This window comes from Triticum aestivum, chromosome 1D, assembly GCF_018294505.1.
Source record: "Triticum aestivum cultivar Chinese Spring chromosome 1D, IWGSC CS RefSeq v2.1, whole genome shotgun sequence".
Classification (NCBI taxonomy): domain Eukaryota; kingdom Viridiplantae; phylum Streptophyta; class Magnoliopsida; order Poales; family Poaceae; genus Triticum; species Triticum aestivum.
The window spans coordinates 439192890-439215602 of record NC_057796.1 but is presented as its reverse complement, the minus strand read 5'-3'; the positions used below and the strand labels follow the sequence as shown (position 1 = coordinate 439215602).

General features: G+C 41.9%; 1 long non-coding RNA gene and 10 other non-coding genes across 11 annotated transcripts; all 11 read left to right on the top strand.

Annotated features, from left to right (window-relative positions):
* Positions 1 to 14053: 14053 nt before the first annotated feature.
* LOC123182720 (uncharacterized) lies at positions 14054 to 17064 on the top strand. Its single transcript, XR_006492285.1, has 2 exons — positions 14054 to 14196; positions 16266 to 17064. It is a non-coding gene; the product is annotated as an uncharacterized lncRNA (long non-coding RNA).
* Positions 14267 to 14362, top strand: LOC123183832 (small nucleolar RNA Z43). Its single transcript, XR_006492825.1, has one exon. It is a non-coding gene; the product is annotated as a small nucleolar RNA Z43 (small nucleolar RNA).
* On the top strand, positions 14945 to 15031 carry LOC123183909 (small nucleolar RNA U31b). The gene has a single exon (XR_006492896.1). It is a non-coding gene; the product is annotated as a small nucleolar RNA U31b (small nucleolar RNA).
* Positions 15217 to 15319, top strand: LOC123183865 (small nucleolar RNA Z107/R87). The gene has a single exon (XR_006492854.1). It is a non-coding gene; the product is annotated as a small nucleolar RNA Z107/R87 (small nucleolar RNA).
* On the top strand, positions 15409 to 15504 carry LOC123183741 (small nucleolar RNA R30/Z108). The gene has a single exon (XR_006492769.1). It is a non-coding gene; the product is annotated as a small nucleolar RNA R30/Z108 (small nucleolar RNA).
* Positions 15555 to 15647, top strand: LOC123183912 (small nucleolar RNA snoR31). The gene has a single exon (XR_006492899.1). It is a non-coding gene; the product is annotated as a small nucleolar RNA snoR31 (small nucleolar RNA).
* LOC123183853 (small nucleolar RNA snoR31/Z110/Z27) lies at positions 15689 to 15785 on the top strand. Its single transcript, XR_006492842.1, has one exon. It is a non-coding gene; the product is annotated as a small nucleolar RNA snoR31/Z110/Z27 (small nucleolar RNA).
* Positions 15827 to 15907, top strand: LOC123183875 (small nucleolar RNA snoR77Y). Its single transcript, XR_006492864.1, has one exon. It is a non-coding gene; the product is annotated as a small nucleolar RNA snoR77Y (small nucleolar RNA).
* Positions 15966 to 16142, top strand: LOC123183836 (small nucleolar RNA Z112). Its single transcript, XR_006492829.1, has one exon. It is a non-coding gene; the product is annotated as a small nucleolar RNA Z112 (small nucleolar RNA).
* A 2492-nt stretch (positions 17065 to 19556) lies between the features above and the next one.
* LOC123183907 (small nucleolar RNA U31b) lies at positions 19557 to 19642 on the top strand. Its single transcript, XR_006492894.1, has one exon. It is a non-coding gene; the product is annotated as a small nucleolar RNA U31b (small nucleolar RNA).
* Positions 19643 to 19770: 128 nt separating this feature from the next.
* LOC123183867 (small nucleolar RNA Z107/R87) lies at positions 19771 to 19874 on the top strand. The gene has a single exon (XR_006492856.1). It is a non-coding gene; the product is annotated as a small nucleolar RNA Z107/R87 (small nucleolar RNA).
* Positions 19875 to 22713: the final 2839 nt, after the last annotated feature.

The following is a 22713-nucleotide window of genomic DNA, read 5'->3' as shown; positions in this document are numbered from 1 at the left end:
GGTTGAGGCTTGAACAAATGCGGAATAAACCTAGCGGTTAATTTGTCAAGCACAAAACCTACAACAACATGGCTCACCTATGTGCACCAACAACTTATGCTAAGCAAGATAAACTTCTAGGTGATAGCAAGATATATGACAAGAAACAATATGGCTATCACAAAGTAAAGTGCATAACTAAAGGGCCCGGGTAAAAGATAACCGAGGCACACGGAGACGACAATGTATCCCAAAGTTCACACCCTTGCGGATGCTAATCTCCGGTTGGAGCGGTGTGGAGGCACAATGCTCTCCAAGAAGCCACTAGGGCCACCGTAATCTCCTCACGCCCTCGCACAATGCAAGATGTCGTGATTCCACTAAGGGACCCTTGAGGGCAGTCACCGAACCCGTACAAATGGCAACCCTTGGGGGCGGTCACCGAACCCGTACACTTTGGCAACCCTTTGGGGCGGTCACCGGTACCAGTCAAATTGCTCGGGGCGATGTCCACAACCTAATTGGAGACCCCGAAGCTTGCCCGAAGCTTTACACCACAATGATTGAGCTCCGAACACCACCAACTGTCTAGGGCGCCCAAGCACCCAGGAGGAACATGCTCAAGGGCACAAAGCACCCAAGAGTAATAAGCTTCTCAACTGTAACTTCCACGTATCACCGTGGAGAACTCAAACCGATGCACCAAATGCAATGGCAAGGGCACACGGAGTTCCCAAGTCCTTCTCTCCCAAATCCCACCAAAGCAACTAATGCTAGGGAGGAAAATGAGAGGAAGAACAAGAAGGAGAACACCAAGAACTCCAAGATCTAGATCCAAGGGGTTCCCCTCACATAGAGGAGAAAGTGGTTGGTGGAAATGTGGATCTAGATCTCCTCTCTCTTTTCCCTCAAAAACTATCAAGAATCCATGGAGGGATTGAGAGTTAGCAAGCTCGAAGAAGGTCAACAATGGGGGAACAACACGAGCTCAAGAGATAAGGTTCATTGGGGAAGAAGACCCCCTTTTATAGGTGGGGAAAAATCCAACCGTTATGCTCACAACCCGCACAGAGCGGTACTACCGCTCATGGGAGCGGTACTACCGCTAGGGCAGTGGAAGCCATTTGAAAAACAACAGCGAGGAGGCAAAAGTCCGGTAGAACCGCCGGAGCGGTACTACCGCTCGTCCTCACGGTACTACCGCTAGGGGTAGCGATACTACCGCTAAGGGTAGCGGTACTACTGCTTGCGAGCGGTACTAAAAAAATACATCCGTGGCTACTTCCGCCGAGTTTCGGTCAGTGCAAAAATCCGGCACGGTACTACAGCTCACAGGGAGCGGTACTAAAAAATTACATCCCCTCCAAGCAGTAGTACCGCTCCCATGAGCGGTAGTACCGCTGCAGCTTTTTTAAGAACACCAAAACAGACACAACTTCTGCAAACGGACTCCGAATTCAACGAAACCAAGTTTGTTGGAAATCTAGAGAAAAGGGCTAACACAATATTGATAGAAAAAACAATTAGAAGGAAATTATAAAAGTCCCAAGAGAAAATGGCGAGAACCCTTCCTCGAATAAGACCGTTAAAACCTCCAACACCGAAAACGCAATAGAAGAAGCATGTGAACTTCATTTTCGATGGAATAAAGCTTGTCAAGAAGATGACCAAAAGCTCCAAATCTCACAAGGAGAAAACCAAACAAGAACCAATAAAGATGATGCTAGGATGCAATGGTTTGAGCTCTCTACGAATGATACGATCAAGCTACGCACCAAGAGCCCCCCTTGATAGTACGGCAATCGATCCTATAACCCGGTCTCCCAACTACCACCATGAGACTGGTAAAATAGAAAACCTATCAAGGGCAAACCTTTGCCTTGCACAAGGCCCACTTGAGCTAGATGACGACGATCTTGACTTCCTCAAGTTGGACCACCTTTCTTGACAGTGTTGGCTCGATGAAGAATAGTTGATTGCTCCCCCATACTCCACTATGGGCGAGCCACTCTTCTGCACATCTTCACAAGTCCATTGTCACCACTATGGACGACAATCTTCACGCACTTGATCTCTTCATGATGCTCCACTTGAACTTGCACATGGCAATCTTGATGACGATCACCACTTGATGTCATCCTCTCCATGGGTTGTATGATGTCTTCCTCTTGACGCAAGCCCATGGACACATACCTAACCCTACATAGAACTCTCACATAGACCATGGGTTAGTACACAAAGCGTAATGGACAATGCTTACCATACCATGGGATCACTTGATCACTCTCAGTACATCTTCTATGCTTTGTGAGTTGATCAACTTGATTCACTCTTGAACAAGTCTTGATCAACCTTGAATCTTTCCAATTCTCCTTCATTTGGATGATTTCTTGAAGATAAACATGAATGATCACACAATCTTCTTCTTCAAGACATGCTTGCAATAAGCTCAACACTCACATGACCAATCATTGGATAATTCCGTAATAGCACCTTGGTCAACTCATAAACTCCTTGAAACCAACACATGGACTTCAATAAATGCCTATGGACAAATCCTTCAAATATAACTCAATGCAACCATTAGTCCATCGAGAATGTCATCAATTACCAAAACCACACATGGGGGCACCGCATGTCCTTTCACCTAGCATACTCTTTCTTTCTTTTTTTTCTCTTATTATTTGGAACACTCTTTCTTTCTCCAACACCATGCACCACTTGGTGGATTTAGTTCTTTTTTCCTTCTTGTTCTTGGAACACTCTTCCTTTTTATTATAGCATGAACCACCTGGCCAGTGTTGTCCTCACCCGCGAACATTTTGGCAATCGTCGGCGTGTGGACATCCTGCAGAGCATAGACTTCATCTGTCTTGGTGAAAGCTAGGTCGCCCATGTCGCGAGCGCGTGGTGGCCATTGTCCATGTTGGCAAGCGGTGCTCATTGATCGTTCTTGCCCACGAGCGCTTTCAAAATGACTAATTGGAAAAAAATCCCTACTTCTAATTATTTGTAGGCATAAAGAATTGTCTAACAAATTAATTAATTGCATTAATGACTCAATTTTTAAATTGTTTCGGTGCAAAAAAATTCCTATTCAAATGGACCTAATTAATTGCATATGTAATTAACCGTCTAGCTGATTAATTGCGTCAATGGTTTGATTTCCAAATTGATTCAGTGCTCGATTTCTAAATTATTTTCGCATGAATGGCTTCTATAAACAACTATGACGGCGACTACTGAGTAATGTAGGACACATTCCCTTAACGAATTTCTTGACATTTAAACGGACATACTTGATTTGAGAATATAGCCGTCTGGCTCTCTATTCGACTAACAAGAAATGTAATATGACCGCGTCAACATGGCGGTCTGACGACCCCATCTCCCGCCACGGCCGTCCTCGATGTCGTGATCCACGCCCTGTCATTCTCGAGCATCGTGCCAGGTTTAGGACCGGCCACGACATCTTCCATGGTGTCGTGCACGACGTCCCTCAGCAGGAGCGCGCAGATGCGTACGCCCATAAGAAACTTGTGACTGTCAATTAATAGTGGAGATAATGATAATAATAAATGACATAGCACGGGGGATTAACAATTTGTTATGAAGCAATATCTTATTTTATTATCTAAGGTTATCGGGAAAAATCTTATGTATGTCTTTTAGGGAAGTGATCTCACATATATGATGCAATTTCTGAATCCTTAATTACTTAATGTTTACGTGATAGAACTGAATCAGCAGCTACCAAAGGAAGCACAAAACAAGATCCCCTTAATAGGATTTAGTTTTTTAAAGAGAGGGGGGAAAACCAGTGGGAGGGAGTGGTGGCAGGTGGGACAAAGAAAAACCGCATGAAAATAAACCGTACCAGGCTACCAAGTGCATTAATGACTCGATTTCCAAATTGATTTGGCGTGAAAAAAATTCTATTTAAATGGACATAATTAATTGCATACATAATTAATTTTCTAGCTAAATAATTGCATCAGTGGTTTGATTTCCAAATTAATTTAGTGCTCGATTTCTAAATTATTTTCACATGAATGACTGCTACAAATGATGATGACGACGACTACCGAGTAATGTAGGACACATTCCCTGAACAAATTTCTTGACATTTAAATGGACACACTTGATTTGAGAATGTAGCCTGTCTGGCTCTTTGTTTGACTGACAAAAAATATAATATGACCGCATCCACGTGGCAGTCTGACGACCTGCCTCCCGCCACCCGTGATTCATGCCCTAGCATTCTCGAGCGTTCGGCCCAGCCAAGACATCTTCCACGGTGTCGTGCATGACGTCCCTCAGCAGGGGTGCGCCGATGCGTACGCCCATATGAAACTTGTGATTGTCAAGCATAGCGCACGGAATTTGTGATTTGTTATGAAGGAATATCTTATTTTATTATGGAAGATTATCGAGAAAAATCTTATGTCTGTCTTTTAGGAAGGTGGTCTCACATATACAGTGCAATTTCTGAATTCATAATTACTTACTGTTTACATGATTGAATTGAATCAACACCTACCAAAGGAAACACGAAACAAGATCTTCCGAGATTTGGTTTTTAATGGGAGGGTGAAAAACCAGTGGGAGGGGCTGGTGGGAGGTGGGACGAAGTAAAACCGGACGAAAATAAACCATATCAGGCTACCAACTGCTCCATTAAGAGTAGAGACTAGTACAATGCCCGTGCGTTGCCACGGGCTCTTGAAATAGTTTGCAAGAGTTATATAAAGATAATGCATGTTAAATTTCACACGTACGGACAATATAACACAGACAAAATTATTTAATAATTAAAGTACATTTTTACAATGTAAATTGCCAAAAAGAAAAATTAACGGCATGTCCATGTAACAAACTTAATGGAGTTCCAACTAAACATCTATTATAAAATTATTAATATCTAGGTTATACGCTTAAGAAATTCTTTCACAATATACGGAAAGTTGTCTTTAGCTTCATTCCCACGATGTTTTAGCAAGTATAATAAAAACTGCTTTCTCAACTCATATCCATCCTGCACAAACAATATATGTAGTTAGTATGAAAATAAGTAACGGACAATACTCACCGCGCAAACCGGCTTGACCCGTTCCACCAGAGCATAAAATGAATCATCGCTAATCATAATTCCCATTAACATCAACCAGTATTCTTGGTGTTTATTACTGTTAGTCAACTGGCATTTCAAGTTTCATTACTGCCTGAAATGAAGGTTATCACTCTAAAATAGCATGGTCATATTAGTGACCGTGCAAACTTCAAGATTTAAAACCGATAAGCAGCCCTTCAAATTGGAAAGGGTGCACGTGCAGCGCACGTAAGTTTAGGAATTTCTTCATCATTTTGATTATCTAAATCAATTTTTTTTCATAATAGTTGTCACAATAACATGTTATGTTTAACAAGAATTGGTCTAAACTGAAATTTTATAACAATCCAAAGTCCAATTTCGGCAAACAGCCTCCTCGCTAGCAAGATGTGTCAGCACCATCCAATCGCCATCTCGCAACTGTCATCCTGGTGGTTTGGATTTCTTAATATGTTTGTCTCTTTCCTGCCGCACGCAACACTTTATCTCCATGTCACGCCGAATCTTCTTTTTGGGCTATCATCAGGGGATTTTTTCTACCTAAATATAATTACACACCATGAAGACAAGCTCGAATTGCTGGTGGCTTGGATCGTCTCAACAACACCCAACCAAGAACGAACCGACCAGGCTCGATCCTCTGCAAGGAGGGCATACCAAATCATCTCCTTTTTTATCAACACAGATAGAATGTTCAAAACAATGCCATCGTAATCAACATGGGCAAAACATAGCAAAAAATAAGGACATGCTATTGTTCTACGCGAGACAATAAGCAACTTCAGCATCCAGTGTCCCATCATCTACCATGAAGATTGGGAACTCCGTCGTTCCAAGATATGCTTCAATATTTCAATATTTCAAGATTGGGAACTCATTGCATGTAACTTTTTTCTTGCTTGTTAGCATAAACCCAGACATTGTCACCCCACAACAGAAAACATTAAGGTTTCAAAACAAAAGAAAACATTTGAACAAAAGAAAGTTAACATATAGCAGATCTCAACCCATCTTACATCGCAAACTGTTAACCCCAATATTTCATGATCTGAATGGGGGAATTAAGGTTGGATTTTGTCTCTGACGAATCAGATTTCTGGACATTGTCAACATCAAGATTCCATCGCATGGTTTCATAACAATCAACCTGTACATGGATCTCTGATTAAATTCTAGCCACTACCATGAAGCTCCCGGTCAGCAAGAGTTGTATTTTTTCTGTTTAAGCGGGCACCTAGTTTTTCTAATACATGGATGTAATTCTCCCCATGTGGCTCAAAAGAAGCATGATGCCCCTGGGTTCCTGAACCTTGACCCAACGCCACCCATTTATTTGTGACAATTTATGCCCAAATTTATCTCAAACAAAAGGTATGCCCAGATCTGTAACACAAGCAGCTGAACAATTAAAAATATAAATATCCTAGCCTTCTTTTTCATACGACTCATGAGATTCTACAGCAACAAAAATGATTTACATTGTTTTTCACACACACATGAACCAGAGCTGCTAGGCAGCAATATTTCACCATTTGACAATAACTATTACAATAAAGAATGACTACCAGACCATATCCTTTACTACATAATGGAATACTAATGTGCAAACAAATGCCACCATTGCTCCTGAAGTATTCATATCATCGAGTAAGAATGGTTGCATGTTTATCACCTTTTCCAATCCAATGAAACTGATGTTATAACGCATTACACATGCTATGAAAGAAATTGATGAGAACAATATTACATTTGCTCTTACTGCAAATCAACACCAACAAATCTATAATAGGTTCATGCATAAAGCAAGTGAATTTGAAAAAGAAACCAGAACCTTATTAAGTGATCCTAATTCTATGCGAAGTTGCCTAGGAAAAATAGAAGTGGAGGATCAAGGTGGATTCCAAATAATAGTAATATAATACTCCTTCAAGGTAAAAAAATGAAATCTAGTGGGTACAAGCATTTTGAATAATAAACAAAATTAAGATCTAACTATATACGTGCAATACATGTTTCTAAAATTCAAAGTATGTATGAATATATGTAAATAAAAGTTTTGCTTAGGTCATAATTTTTCATACTTCACAAACATCTTATCCTGTCAAATCATTGGTGCACATCCCCATTGTGCAGGATTTTTTTGGATCTTCCTATCTCCACTTACATCATGGATAGCATACAGCAAAAGTTAATTAAAATTCAATAAACTTCTATGAGATGACATGAGTGACGATCGGTGCAGGTTTATGGCATTGAGCATCATCTACTAACCCTTCAAAATGATGATTTTCATTTGGACCAAGTACATCTCAAGCTACAAGCACAATAAAATCACCATGGGCTTGGAGCCCACCATCTCTCCACGTTCCTGCATGTGAAGAATTAACCAGTGCCCCAAGTCAGAACTACTGCTAACCTTATTCATGTAGACCTTACTAAAAATTCAGAAAATATGCAGAGTATCCATTTTTGTTAACCTAGCTATCTGCAGTCCAAGACAGAGCATGACCATAATCCACACTACAACACATGAATATAGCTACCTTATGGGGCATATATGCCTAATCCTCATATCTTCTTGTTTGGAAAAGAGTTGACCATTTGCATATAGTATAGAATGGCGAAGATTGAACATGCTCTCGTACAATTGGGGAATGGTGTGGAGCTCCATAAGCGACGGCGGCGATGCCGGCTACAGTTGTTCTGACAGGAACTAATTTGCTTACTCTTCGTTTTCAGTTAACCACATAGTACTACACTGCCATATACAAAATCAGGAGAGGAAGGTACCTTCTGTACGCCCACTGCACGGGAGAGTTTTGTGGCGGACTGTATACCTGGACGCGATAATCTTGTTTCGGAGGAGCGCCCAACTGCGGCATGGAGGTCAGAGAGGGGTGAGAGCCGGACCGGCGTGATTCACACAGTGCAAACCTGATAAACAAAACGCAAAAGTCCAGCACCTGGTTTACTGCAAGGAGCTCGCTGGTGTCCAGATTCAACCCGAGGTAGACTTGCCCATTATCTCGCCCTTCCGCCATCGGATCGGCGGGATGTCCCCTGCTCAGCCGCTCCCGTCGACAGGTACGGCCGTCCGCGACTGCAGGCGTTGTGGCGGCAAGGGACTCTTGGAGATGCGATCGAGCAGCCTACCCCTTGACTTGCAGAGGCAGGAGCTGATACGGACGCCGATCCCACTGAGGGGCCCGGCGGAGTGCTGGTGCGGACTTGATGATTCGACACATGAAGTTGAATAGATCATGGAACCCGGCACCGCCGCCGGCATCAGCGGGGTCCCATCGCATGGGTCGTGGTCTAGGCCCGGGGGTCGTGTCGACGGCGGCATGGAGGTAAGAGAGGTGAGAGCCTGCTGGCCATGCCCTTCCTCCCCTCCCTTCCTTCGGTTCTCCCTGGAACCGCAGCAGGCCATGGAGGAGCTCAGCCGCCGCCGTCGTCCCTCCGACTCTCGCCGGAGCCGTCCGTCGTCGACCCGATCCTGCTGCCATCCGCCAGATCCACAGCAGCCCCACCGGAGCCCACAACTTGGCCATCACCGTTCCCTCGAGATGCCGCCGCCTCCCCGTGTTGACCGCGTCGCTCACTTGCATTCAGGGATCTTTCGATATCGGATTGTGTTTTCCTTTCCTTGGATTAGGAAACGATGTACCGGGGTCGACGCGGGGCGCGCGGAACGTTTGGTACGGCAGAGTTTTCGTCCGCCCAGGTAAATTGCTAAGCGCGTTTTTGGCTCTGGATTAGATTAAATTAAGTGATTTTGATCGTGTGGTTATAATTGAGCTATGTTGTTATGTGTACGTTAGGCTAGGTACACTTAGCGATGTACATGTTTTCTTCTTTAATAAGTAGTAGAGATGGTTTACCTATGAATTTCTTTAAATCCATTATTTGTTTCCTCAAAATCTATTATTTATTTCCTAAAGCAAATTGCATTAATGAGAGAAATTCACTGATTTGGTTAAGGTAGGAAAGAATCTATTATTTGTTTCCTAAAGCAAATTGCATTAATGGAAGAGATCCGTTGATTTGGCAAAGGTAGGAAAGAAACTATCATTTGTTTCCTAAAGCAAATTGCATTTATGAAAGAGATTCGTTGATTTGGCTAAGCTAGGAAAGTTAGATCCGTGATCTTTTGTCATTACGAAAGTGTTGAAAATAAACCGTATTAAATCCATTATTTGTTTCCTGAAAATCTATTATTTATTTCCTAAAGCAAATTGCATTAATGAGAGAAATTCATTGATTTGGTTAAGGTAGGAAAGAATCTATTATTTGTTTCCTAAAGCAAATTGCATTAATGGAAGAGATCTGTTGATTTGGTTAAGGTAGGAAAGAATCTATTATTTGTTTCCTAAAGCAAATTGCATTTGTGGAAGAGATCCGTTGATTTGGCTAAGGTAGGAAAGAATCTATCATTTGTTTCCTAAAGCAAATTGCATTTATGAAAGAGATTCATTGATTTGGCTAAGCTAGGAAAGTTAGATCCGTGATCTTTTGTCATTAGGAAAGTGTTCAAAATAAACCGTATTAAATCCATTATTTGTTTCCTGAAAATCTATTATTTATTTCCTAAAGCAAATTGCATTAATGAGAGAAATTCACTGATTTGGTTAAGGTAGGAAAGAATCTATTATTTGTTTCCTAAAGCAAATTGCATTAATGGAAGAGATCCGTTGATTTGGCTAAGGTAGGAAAGAATCTATTATTTGTTTCCTAAAGCAAATTGCATTTATGAAAGAGATTCGTTGATTTGGCTAAGCTAGGAAAGTTAGATCCGTGATCTTTTGTCATTAGAAAAGTGTTGAAAATAAACCGTACCGGACTACCAACTCCTTCATTAGGTTTTTTTTGGCTGGTTAATCTTGGTAGGTCTTTTTTCGTTGGTTAACCTTCGTAGGTCTATTTTTTTGGTACGTGGATGGGTGCGGGTTGGGGCCTCAGGAGGAGGTTTTTTCGGTTTCTGGTGGATAAGTCAGAGGTGGGAGTGAGGACGAAAAAAAACCGGACGAAAATAAACCCGTAACGGAGACTATCAACTGCTCCATTAGGAGTAGAGATACTTATGTTTTTTCTGTATAGCAACTAAACACCGTGTATAATAGATCCACGGTGTTTTCAACTCTTACAAGATTTGATACGACAATGAGTCAATGACATCTAATCCTACGATTTTTATATTCCTACCAATCTTGCATACCAAAGAGGCGCTTACACATACTGCTATTGCATGTCGGCTTTCTTAGTTTCCTAGGCGGAGACACAACAATCACTCGTTGATAGGCACCGACATCAACTGAAGAATATGAGGATCAACCACAGTCTCCAATTTTAGAGCTTAGAGGTTGTAGGATTAGTACAAGGATCCATCAAGGAGTGAAGCGCATCACGAAAACATAATCGAGTTGCACAATGCGTGATCCTCTTGCGGTTGGACTATTTTTCCTAATGCCACACATCCCAATATATGATCACGTTAGAATAACAATTGTGATTCTCGCCTAAAGATACGAAGCAAAGCATGTCTGGACAACCAAAGAAATAATGTGCATGTCTTTTTCCTTAGCTACATTGGTCATGTCACCACTCACATCTCTAGTGTGTGTAAAGAGGAAAAATAGTATGACATGCAAAATGTTTCAAGAAATTAGGACTCTCGTGGAACTCTTGCAGTCATTGACAATCAAGGATGGTTGTGGCCCTTGTGGCATTCCAACACCAAGGGTATGTACACCTTCCAGTGTCATTTTTCTCCATCTAACCATTTTGATTGTGAGTTATGTGGGGTATTCTTCACCTTTTGGTGTTTTTATTGGGTTGAGTTTTTTTTTTTTTTGCTTCATAAAAGACCGTGCATGGTGCTTCCTTACGGGATCTCGTTGCTTCGACATTCGTACGACTCTGTCACGTGCTGTATTATTATTGCGTGCCAGCTTCTCACAATTACGTGGGCAAGAATCACCAAGTAAATCAAGAGACGGGGACACTCACCGCAAATCAAGAGAAGCAGTCCGAACTCCCCATTTCTATAGAGCTTAGAGGCTGCAGGTAATAGTGCTAGCAATGGTGTACAGCAAACTAAAGAAACGTAATCGACTTGTGAGCGGGGCTTGGTCAGTTGAATTTTTTTTCCCAATGCCACTCATCCCTAAAGCATGATCAAACCAGAATAGCAATTACAACAATTTTTCCTGACTTAAAGATACGAAGTTTGGATGAATAGATAATGATACGACCTATATTTGTTTGCTTGGATACATGGGTCGTGTCACCACTCACATCTGAGTATATACTAGTAAGATCCCAGTGCGTTGCATGCAACACCAAAATGCATTGATCCAGGTCATCTCATGTTTAACAAATATCGATAGGTTTATTTGGATATTCATTCTTCTCTAGAGCTCACAAGCATACGGGTGAATAGTAAATGTAGGAAAATAGATAAAAAAAATATCTTTTGCAAACAAAAGCGTTCAAGTGTTCAACCTGCATCCAAAACTTCATGAAGAAATAACACTTATTGTGCTTTGCAAAAAATGATCTTCCAAAAATATTTTTTGAGTATCGATTTTGTTTATTTTTTCTAGACAGCTATGAATGTAACTCAGGATGACTTGGAAGGGGGTAGAAGAGATGGCGAGGAGGAGGGGGTCATGGTGGTGGTCGGCAATGCGGCCCAAGCAAAGGCAATGAGAGGCGTTGGGCGCAGACGACACCAAGAGCAGCGACCTCTCCAGATTCTTCTTATTTTGTCATGAGATGGCTAGATGAGGTGAGGAGCAGGGAGTTATCTACAAACGAGTAGTGGAATGTGGGGGTCTTTTTGTAAAACTGGCATAGTTTGTCTCAGATGCGTTGGATGTAAATCGAACGGTTGTAAATGAAGGATGACAGGCACACCATCATCACCAACTCAGCTTTTTATAGGAGTAGAGATAAAGAGTGAAAATATACCACGGTAAATAGTAGGTGCAGATTTATTTCAAATATTCACTTACAATGGTGTATAGTACAACATGTCTTATTCATTTAGATCTAAGCACGGAGGCCACACCTGCGAGTTGGAGGCCAAACCATGCACTGGCCCAGATCAGGCCTTGCAGGGCACATCAACCATTGCTCGCCCATCGGAGATCACAAACATGGCATTGCCTCAACCTCCACTATGCAACGCACATCCACAACATGTGTGCCCGCCGCCACACCCAGCACCACCGCCATGAAAAGCAGCCAGAGAAGTGTCCCGTCACCATTATCCTTAAAGCATGTCGGCCTTCGTCAGCAGGTGCTTCTGGCGGCGATGAGAGGAGAAAGGGGGAGCCCCCCTGTCGTCGGGCGACACGGGAGTGAGAAGTGACACCATTGTAAGTGAATATTTGAAATAAATCTGCACCTACTATTTACCGTGGTATATTTTCACTCTTTATATATACTAAGATGTGAGTGGTGACGCGCCCCATGTATCCAAGCAAACAAATATAGGTCGTATCATTATCTATTCATCCAAACTTCGTATCTTTAAGTCAGAAAAAATTGTTGTAATTGCTATTCTGGTTTGATCATGCTTTAGGGATGTGCCTGACCTATTTTGGCTTCTAGCATGGGAACCCATGAGTTTGCTCGCTATCACGCGCCCTACGGGTGGGATAGAAGCTCGCAAGAAGCACTTCTTTCTACCGTTCCTCACAAAATGATTCATAAGATACCTTTGGACTTTGTCCCAAGGAGTACGGTTATGCTTTACCGGAGTAGCATTTTTCAATTGCTAAATATCGCTTATAGCAACCCGTATGATGGCACAGGCTCACTAAACTAGTCTTGGTGGGCCGGCCCATTATCAAGAGTGAAGTGAGCTTCTCTCACCGGTTTGGAAGCTTTGGGAAGCATTCGATTGATTTTTTTTTGAATTATGTGTTTTTGTGATGGTTTTTTGTTTCTCATCAGTTTTTTTCTCTTTCTTTCATTTCCTCTTTATTTTTATTTTTTCATCTCTATCCTTTTTTTCCTTTTTTTCATTCATGAACACATTTCTAAATTTTTGAACATATTTTTAAATTCACAAACATTTTTAAAATTTGCAGATATTTTTCCTTTTGTGAACGTTTTTTGAATTCATGGATTTTTCTAAATTTGTGAATATTTTTTAATTCATAATTTTTGTATACTTTTTATCAAATTCGTAATTGTTCTCAAAATTTGTGAACATTTATTGATGTCGTGAACAAAATTTCAAATCCCTGAAATTTGTAAAATTTGTAATTTTGTGATTCATGAACATTTTATTAAATCCAAGTTTTAAATTTCATCATATTTTTCTAAATTAAAAAAATTGGTAGCCATTTTTCCCTGGGCAAAAAGAGCAAGCCTAGCGAGGAGTGAGAGAGACGACAAAGCGGAAGCTTCATGGGCCGGCCCACCAACGGGGCAGCGCCTGCTAGCATTTCGTTTGGTCGTCACCGCGTGGAGATGTAGTCTGAACTGCAAGATCCCGACCAGAGTTCCAAAGTACATAATGTTTGTGTGTGGAATCAGAAGCCGATCATCTATGCCTACTATTAAAGGGATGACCGATTCTTCCTCCTAGCTTTTTGACCGTCGTATCCCTTAATTTTCTTCTACCACGAGGCTAAATTTTCGTGCGGCGCGGTTACCCCGGACGGGCTGTTATCCCGCGAGCAGAAAGATAGTTGTACCCGGGCAGAGTCGAGCCGCACAGTCTACTCCGACCTAAGTAACCAACCTGCCATGTTGACACTTGTGTAGAAACCCAAACGCTAAAAATAAACTCATCTAAAAACGAAAAGGTAAAAAAAAGTAAACATTGAGGGAGCGCCCAGCACGAGACACGTGACGGCGGCTGAGAGTGCGCCCCAAACGCATTTAAAAATAAATAAAAGCGATGAGTTCGTGGGCCCCATCGGTCGTGGTCTATGGGCCGAGCAGATTACACCAGGTCGCCCGTGACAGGCTAGAGCCCACGTGAAGGGGAGCCACGGCGATCCAACGGCACGGGTCGGCCGGGCGCCTCTGCGAAACCCTAACCACCAGCGAGGAGACCTTCTTCCCCACGCCGCCACCTCCCGTCTCAACAGGTTCCCTCCCCCCTCTCCTCTCTCTGCGTTCTACTTTGAGGGATTTTACTTGTTTTTGCATCCGGTTTGAGGTCGGTGACGATTGATATTTGGTCTCGTTCGTCGTAACTGGCATTCATGTCCCTTGCCGACCATCCCGCTGTATAACCGCCCATATTCTGAATTTTCTTATTACTGTCTTCTAGGTTAACATGTGGATTCTTTTTATTGTTTGTCTCAACTCAATTCCCTTCATGAGGAAAGTATAATTAATGATGAGGCCAAAATCTGTTTGTTTTTTTAAATTCAGATGACCAAACTGTGAACTTAAACAAAAGTCTTTATTAGCTCCTAGTTGACGACCTTTAGGTTGCCTGTGTAGTTTCAATTCTAATTGCACATGAGAAACCATATCCTAAATTGAAGTTCTTGTTTTTGCTTGGATTTTGAGCATTGATGCGAAAATTGGCTCAATATGATCGTCAATCGCTACTTCCTTAATGAGCTCCTTTCCGTTGACTTTTGCTTGACGTCATTGTGAGATGTCTTCTGGGTATTCTTTAAATATATAAACTAAGAACCTGTTTGTAAGATAGCAATTTGCAAATTGTTGGACAATTTGAAATCCTTTTAGAACTTTCATGTAGTACCAGCTGTAATAATTATGTCGAGTACAAGATGATACGAATTGAGATAAAACAGAGCAGGTATAGTTGGAATGATTGAGGAGCATAGCTAGCTGATTTTGAATTGGCTATGTTGTAGTTATGAGGATGATGAGTTCATATTTGTCGCCCCAGTCTTAGGATCTGCTTCGGTGGATCTGTGCTGATTGACACACTTGTGAATCTCACTTTGTAGATGAAAATTTGACTGCATAGTGGTCGTATGGTGCTATGCTTACTTTGGTACTGTTAGTTGTTCAAAATAAAACAGGAATTTTATTTTTGAGATATCGTGCTTTCGTGAAGCCTTCGATGATTAGTGTGAACCTTTCTCATTTGGTTCGATATTCTTTCTGGATTTTTCTTTTCCTCGGATGATGGCAGTAACGATTTGCAAATTTTCAAGCTCAACAGACCAAATCGCAGGTTTTCTCTCAGGAGTTGATTGTATGCCGATTATCCCACTGAACTGAGCCATCTGATACCTGATTTTGTTAGTCTGCCCTCCATTGTTCTTTCCCCTTTCGTGTGTCTTTTTGTGTTTGATGTGTGTGTTTGCTTTGGAGGACTTAGTTGCGATGAGGATAACAAGCCCCCTCTTCTGAAAGCATTGACGACATCGCTGGCAGAATCGAACCAATTAAACATTGCCACCACTGAGCAACTATGTATCTTTCTTCACTGTTATTCCGTTTGCTTCTTACAAGATCTGTTTGGATCGTGAGGAGGTATTGATGCATAATCCAACACTTGATCCGAGGGTTGCTTGAGCCACCCGTATGATGTCATCTTTGCAACTGAATCCATTAGAGATCAGCTTTTCCATTGTTTTGTTTCTTTATTCCGTTAGTATCATGGGATGAAACTTGAAACAATCTTAGGACACCTTCTGAAACAGTGCTTATTTACCTGTGAATGCGAAGGCATTTATATTCTGATGATACGTCTTGTTTCCATCGATTTTATTTTGAGCTATAATGCAATTGACGCACATGATGATTAGCTTTTTGTTGGAATTACCGTCAGATTCTGAATGACGATATTTTTGCGGCTTTCTGAGGCTTAATACCAATACCTTCTGGTCCTAGTATAGTTTATATAGTTAATTTTGTCCGTTCTTAAATTATCCTGGTGAAGATTCTCAGACCATAGGAAGTGTCGTATGACACTGTAAACAACAGCTGCTTCTCTCCACTGCAAGTGTCCTTCACCCATAACCTTTGTTGGTTGTGGGCTGGAATATCCATTTGCAGCTGGTTTGGTTTAGCTGTGTGCGTGATTTTAAGCGGGTCTCTGAGGAATTCTCTTTGATCTTGTTTGCTCTGTTTTTTGCATCGTATCTCATTTTTTGTTAGTAGTAACCTGAGACTGTATTTTGGTCAGTCTACTGAATTGTTTATTGTGATTAAATTTTGTTACGACTAGCTAACAAGTTGTGGAGAAATAGGACACACCGATAAGGAACACCAAGATGGATGCCCCTATTGTGAAGCGAGTCACTTGGGTGAAGAATGTCCCACTACGCAAGTCACCTGTTTCATGTGTGAAGGGACTAACCACAATCCAGCCCAGTGTCGTCTACTCACCACGACACAAGAAGTGGTTCAGCAACAGAGGAAAGGAATGAAGAAGGTTGTCCAGGAAATCATCATGAAGAGAAAGGCTTTAGTTACTTGCCATAAGTGTAGGAGCAAGGGGCACTACGCCAACGTGTGTCCAGAAGTGATCAGAGATAGAGAAAGATGGGGGCGCTACTCCAGCCCGTGTCCAGAAAAGAACAGAGGGAGAGGGAGATGGGGACCTTGGAGCAAACAAGCCCCATGACTTGTCAGGAGTAATTTGTTTGATATTCTTCCCTTCTGTAAGAATTCATTCAGTGGACTATTCCAAGGGAGCTAATGTTAGTAATTGCAGGATAGCTATCTGAGGTTATTCTTCCCTTCCGCAATAAGGGTATTAGGAGACTTTACATTATCTTGGAGATGCTGTGTTGAGACGTGCAATAGCAATGGAAGAGACTATACACTTCCTGTGTTGTGCGGTCTTTTGAGCGACGTGATTGCGATTTCTTTTGTGAGCAGAATATGACTAGTGGGTCCTTGCGCGGTGCTTCGCTGGTACTTTAATGTGCTGTTTTTTTTTGTATTTGGCGTAAACTTGTATGCACTGGGCGCTTCGCTTGTACATCGTGCTGGTTTTGCATATTTATAAGCTAGTCATTTTACATGGATCTTCACCCTTGTACTATGGTGTTGATGGTTCGAGCTATCTTTATAGCCGGCTCGTGGATGCACTGACAGGTTTTGTCTCTCCCCCTTTTGTAGTTTGGATGACTAACTGCGAACTTGAACAAAAGTCTTTAGCATGGCTTGATTGTGTAGTTTCAATTCTAATTGCATATGAGAAACTATATCCCAAATTGAAGATTTTTTTTCCTCGGATTTGGAGCAATCATGCGAAAATTCAGTCAACATGATATATCAGTTGTCATCATCAAACTTTATGTTCTTACTTTTTTCGAAAAGGAGGATAACCCCTGGCCTCTACATCGGGAGATCTACACAACCATATATTACTCATTTGACCTCGAAAAGAAACCCGAGGCCACATGCCTCGTGACAGTAACTCCACCATACAACCACTAACCCTAAGGTTAATAACCGAAACAAAACGGGAAATACACAACTCCTACGCTAAGCCTTGAAGAAGGAATCGCCGCAAGTGCATTGATGATGATGAGTCCAACCTTAGGTCGATCTCAGGATTTTCATTCCCAAAGCCAAGCTTCAAGCCACCACCATCAGAAGAAAACGATGCAGACATGTGTCGACATAGCCTGATCAGAGATCTAGTGTTTTCATCGGAGTGCGCATGCTCGTTGTTGAAGCCGCCTCAACCATCATCACTTGTCTAGCTACTGAAACCTCGCTAAGAGCATCTCCAATAGCCGCACAAAAAATTCGTGCCCAATAAAAATTATAGCACGCCACTGTAGCACTTTTATTGTGTCGGGACCAACACTGCTTTAGCAGACGTCCAAAAACGCGCGCCCAAAAAAGCACGCAGTGCAAATTGTGAAGCGCGCGCAATCCGGAGCCCAAAATATGCTGCGCGCAATAGCGTTTTTCAGCGTGTGCTCAAAACTTTTTAGCCGCACAATATTTTACAGTATCTGTTGGAGCTGTTCGGTGCCCAAAAATATAAATTTTTAACGCGTGGAGCTTTTTTTGGACGCCTGTTGGAGATGCTCTAACCTTGATATTATTGAGTCAGTTTGCAAGAGACAAGTTCTTTGCAAATTGTTGGACAACTAAAATCCGTTCAGAACTTTCATGTCACGCCGGCTGTAACCATTACGTAGAGTATAAGATGACACAGATTGAGATAAAACAGGGTACATATGGTTGGAATGATAGAGGAACATAGCTACCCGATTGTGAATTGGCTATATTGTAGTTATGAGAATGACGAGTGAATTTTATTGGCTCAAAATGAAGCATCAAGAAGATACATAAAACAATGAGCATACACTCGGTCTCTATATAGCTAGGATGCACACACCAACACCAACACACACGCACGCAAAAAACACGCCCACAACTAGCAAAGTCATATAAGACCAAAGCTATCTGTAGGCGAGAAGAAAAAAACCCAAAGCGATCGACAAATTACAACAACAACCATATCCGCACCAACTATCTCATGACATCACATGGACAACGCGGTTCTTCAACAGCAACGCCTTCAGGAAAGGAGAGACACTCAAGTGTCGCCGTCACTGGATCCAACCATAAAGTCAGAATCTAGGTTTTCACTCTGAAGAAGCAGTCCGAGCATATTCGAGCAATGCCTTCAACAAGGTAACAACGTAAAAAAACATCACAATTGCCAGGCATAACCACTCTCAGTTGACCTAGGATTTCGCCCCGAAGCTCAAGACCAGGTGCTCGAGTAGCACCACCATCGAAATCACTCATGTGTTGTCGCCATCACTTTTCCACTATCTCTGCGGCTACATGCGATGTGATCGCCGCCACTGTACAACCATTCCTTTGCTCAAGTCATCGTCCATAATTTGTATCTCACCGTCGAAATCAACCACCGGATCAAGAGATGAACCTCCCAAAAATCTTTTGTTGATCACCACCGTCGTGGAGCCATAGAAAGTCTCTGCATTTTGCAGTCACCATCATTCGGCCGATCGGATCTAGATCACCACCACCAAGCCACGGACCGTAGCGCCGCCGGCGGCCACCTCATGTGCGGAAGGCCGGCCCATTGTCGGCAGCACCGTGGGAGCCAAGTGCAGCACGCCACCAGCGGAAGCCTAGCGCGAGCACATGGATGGGCAGGTAGTGTTGGGGCAGATCGAAAAGGTGGCGGAGCTCCGGTCGCCTCTCCTGGAGCGGCAGCGCAAGGGCAGCCTTGTAGCAGCGGCGGATCAGCGCTGGCGGCGCCCCAAGCACTAGGCCCGTGAGAACGAGATGAAGAACCATCAAGATTGACTCATCAGATCCATGGATGTTGGAGAGGAAGAGGAAGAAGGAGTTGCGCCCGTCCGGTCGCCGCCGCCGGCTACGGCTGCCGGCGGCGGCGGCGGAGTGGTGATAGATGGGATCCGGGCGACTAGGGTTGGGGGCGCCCTGGTGTCGCCCTCGAGCGACACGGGAGCGATGGGTCTGAATAAAAAGATGTTCACTCTGTAGATGAAAATATGAGAATGACGAGTTCATATTTGTCGCCCAGTCTTAGGTTCTGCTTGGGTGGATCTGTGCTGATTGACATACTTATGTATCTGACTCTGTAGATGAAAATATGACTACACGGTAGGGTGCTATGCTAACTTCTATACTGTTAGTTGATCAGAATAAAATAGGGATTTTATTTTAAGATATCGTGTATTATTTATGAATTGTTCTTTTCCTTGGATGTTGACAGTGATGATTTGCAAATATTCAAGCACAACATTCCAAATCACAAGTTTTCTCTCAGGAGTTGATTTTGATGCAGCTTATCCCGCTGAACAGAGACATCTAATATCTCATGCGCCTTTTTGTATTTTATTTGTTTATTTGCTTTGGAGGACATAGTTCACGAAAAAGACTTTCACCCCGCTTTATAGATAAAGCACAAACCACAAATACATGGAATGATGACAACTCAGAAACACAAGATGTCACGTAGGAAAGTAGTTGGCTCCTCATCCTCTAGCATTGAAGATCATGGCCCGTCATCTCCTTATCATGCAACCATGGCACATGATCGGAATATGATTTAATTCAGTGCAGATTTATTGAGTAAGCAAAAAAATTGAAGTCTTGGTCGCGAGAGAAAAAAGAGAGGGTGAATTAGTTGTTTATATTTTTTGACATGACAATGGGGTAAAACTAAAACTCATGTGGGTGTCGAAAATGCATAAATAATGTTTGTAAATTTTTTAAGGAAATTTTAGAGGAAAATAAATATGTTCTGTTAACCCTATAAATACCATTTCTGGATTTTTCAAAAAGGAACTTTAATAAATAATTTAAAAACTTACTTTTTTAAGGAATAGTAATCTTATATATAATATACCTCAGAAATAATTTTTAATTAATTATTGTTTCGAAAATATAAATACTTTTATTTCAAACCTCTTTTTTTAAAATTGAAAAAAATATTTTTGGAATCTACCCACATGACATGATAGTTGGAAAATATTTAAATATTTGGGCCACATGATTGGAAGAGGATAGCTAGAGGACTTTCTATGACTTAAGATCCAACGGAAACACCAAATAAAACAATTAAAAGAAATACTAAAATCAAACAAGGCAATAATAATACTCTAAAAAATTGAGCGAAGTAACACAAAACACAGGATATGAAAGATACCCCACGTCGAAGGTTATTTCCATAACAACAAGAATTCTTGTGTTTTCTCAGCAGAGCAACAAAATAAGATGTATTATAGATTCATGGTGTTTTCAATTCTTGTAAGATTCAATATGACAATGAGTCAATGACATCCAATCCTATGGTTTTTATATTACTACCAATCTTGCATACCAAATAGGCCCTTACACATACTGCTATTGCATGTTGGCTTCTGATGGTTTTGTAGGCAGACCGACAACAATCACTCAATTATAGGCGTCCGCGTCAAGTGAAGAATATGAGGATCAACCACAACCCACTTAGAGGTTGTAGGATTAGTCCAAGGATCCATCAAGGAGTGAAGTGAATCATGGAAACATAATCAAGTTGCACAATGTGTGATCCTCTTGCAGTTGAACTACTTTTCTTCATGTCATAACCTCAGAATATGATCACGTCAGAATAACAATTGTGATTCTCACCTAAAGATACGAAGCATGTCTGTGAAGCCAAAGAAATAATGTGCATGTCTCTCTTTCCTTGGCTACATTGGTCATGTCACCACTCACATCTCTAGTGCGTGTAAAGAGGAAAAAAATAGTATGACTTGCATCAGTTTCAAGAAATTCAGGATTCTTGTGGAACTCTTGCAATCGTTGACAATCAAGGATGGTTGTAGCATTCCAGCACCATGGGTATGTGCGCCTTGCCATGTCATTTTTCTCCATCTAACCATTTTGATTGTGAGTTTGATATGGGCTATTCTTCACCTTTTCGTTTTAGTGGGTTGAGTTTGGTTTTTTTTTTTGCTTCATAATAAATCGTAGATGGTGTTTTCTTATGGGATCCCATTGTTTTGACATTCGTAAAACTCGATCACACGGTCTATTATTATTGTGTGCCAGCTTCTGACAATTAGGTGGGTGAGATAGATGATAATCACTCAATAGGCTAGTACACTTACGGCAAATCATGAGTAGTAGTCAGAACTCCCCATTTTCTATAGTGCTTAGAGGCTGCAGGTAGTGGTGAAAGAATGCACCACGGTGTAAAGCAAACTAAAGAAACATAATCGACTTGTATCTGATGCTTGCTCAGTTGAATTGTTTTTCCCAATGCCGCTCATCCCTAAAGCATGACCACATAAGAATTGAAACTACAACAAGTTTTTTCTCACTTAGAGATATGAAGTTTGGATGAACAGATAATGAAACAACATATATTTGTTTGCTTGGATACATGGGTCATATGCCACCACTAACACATCTGGTATATATAGAGTAAATAGTAGGTGCGACTTTATTTCAAATATTCACTTAGAGTGGTGCATAGTACGACATGTCTTATTCACTTGTATCTAAGCACCAAGGTCACGCCTACGAGTCGGAGGGCATAACATGCACCGGCTCGGACGGGTACAAATCAGGCCCCGCATACTGCATCTGTTGTCGCTTGCCCATAGGAGATCACAAACATGTCGTTGCCTGAACCTCCATTGTGCAACCCATAGCCACAAAGATGTGTGCCCGCCACCGACCCCCTACATCACGGCCATGTAGAGCAACCGGAGAATTGCCCCTCCACCATACACAAAGCATGCCGACCTTCGTTACCAGGCGCTTCTGGAGACGACAAGAGGGGGAAGGGGGGTGCCCCCCTCGTCGCCGAGCTACACGGGAGTAAGGAGAGGTGAGTTAAATTGGTTAGCTTGGACCTTTCTAATTTTGACTCAACTCAGTACATGTGCCCAACCTATTTTGTCTTCTTGCACAACAACACATGAGTTTGCTCACTATCCCACGCCGGATGGGTGGGATAGGAGCTCTCAAGAAGCACTTCTTTCTACTCTTTCTCAAAAAATGATTCATAAGATACTTTTGGACTTTGTCTCAAGGAGGATAGTTATGCTTTACTTGAGCTAGAATTTTTGCAATTGTTAAATACCGACTATAGCTACAATCGCTCTTGGTGGGTCGGCCCATTAACAGGAGTGAAGTGCTCCTAGAGTGGTTTTGTG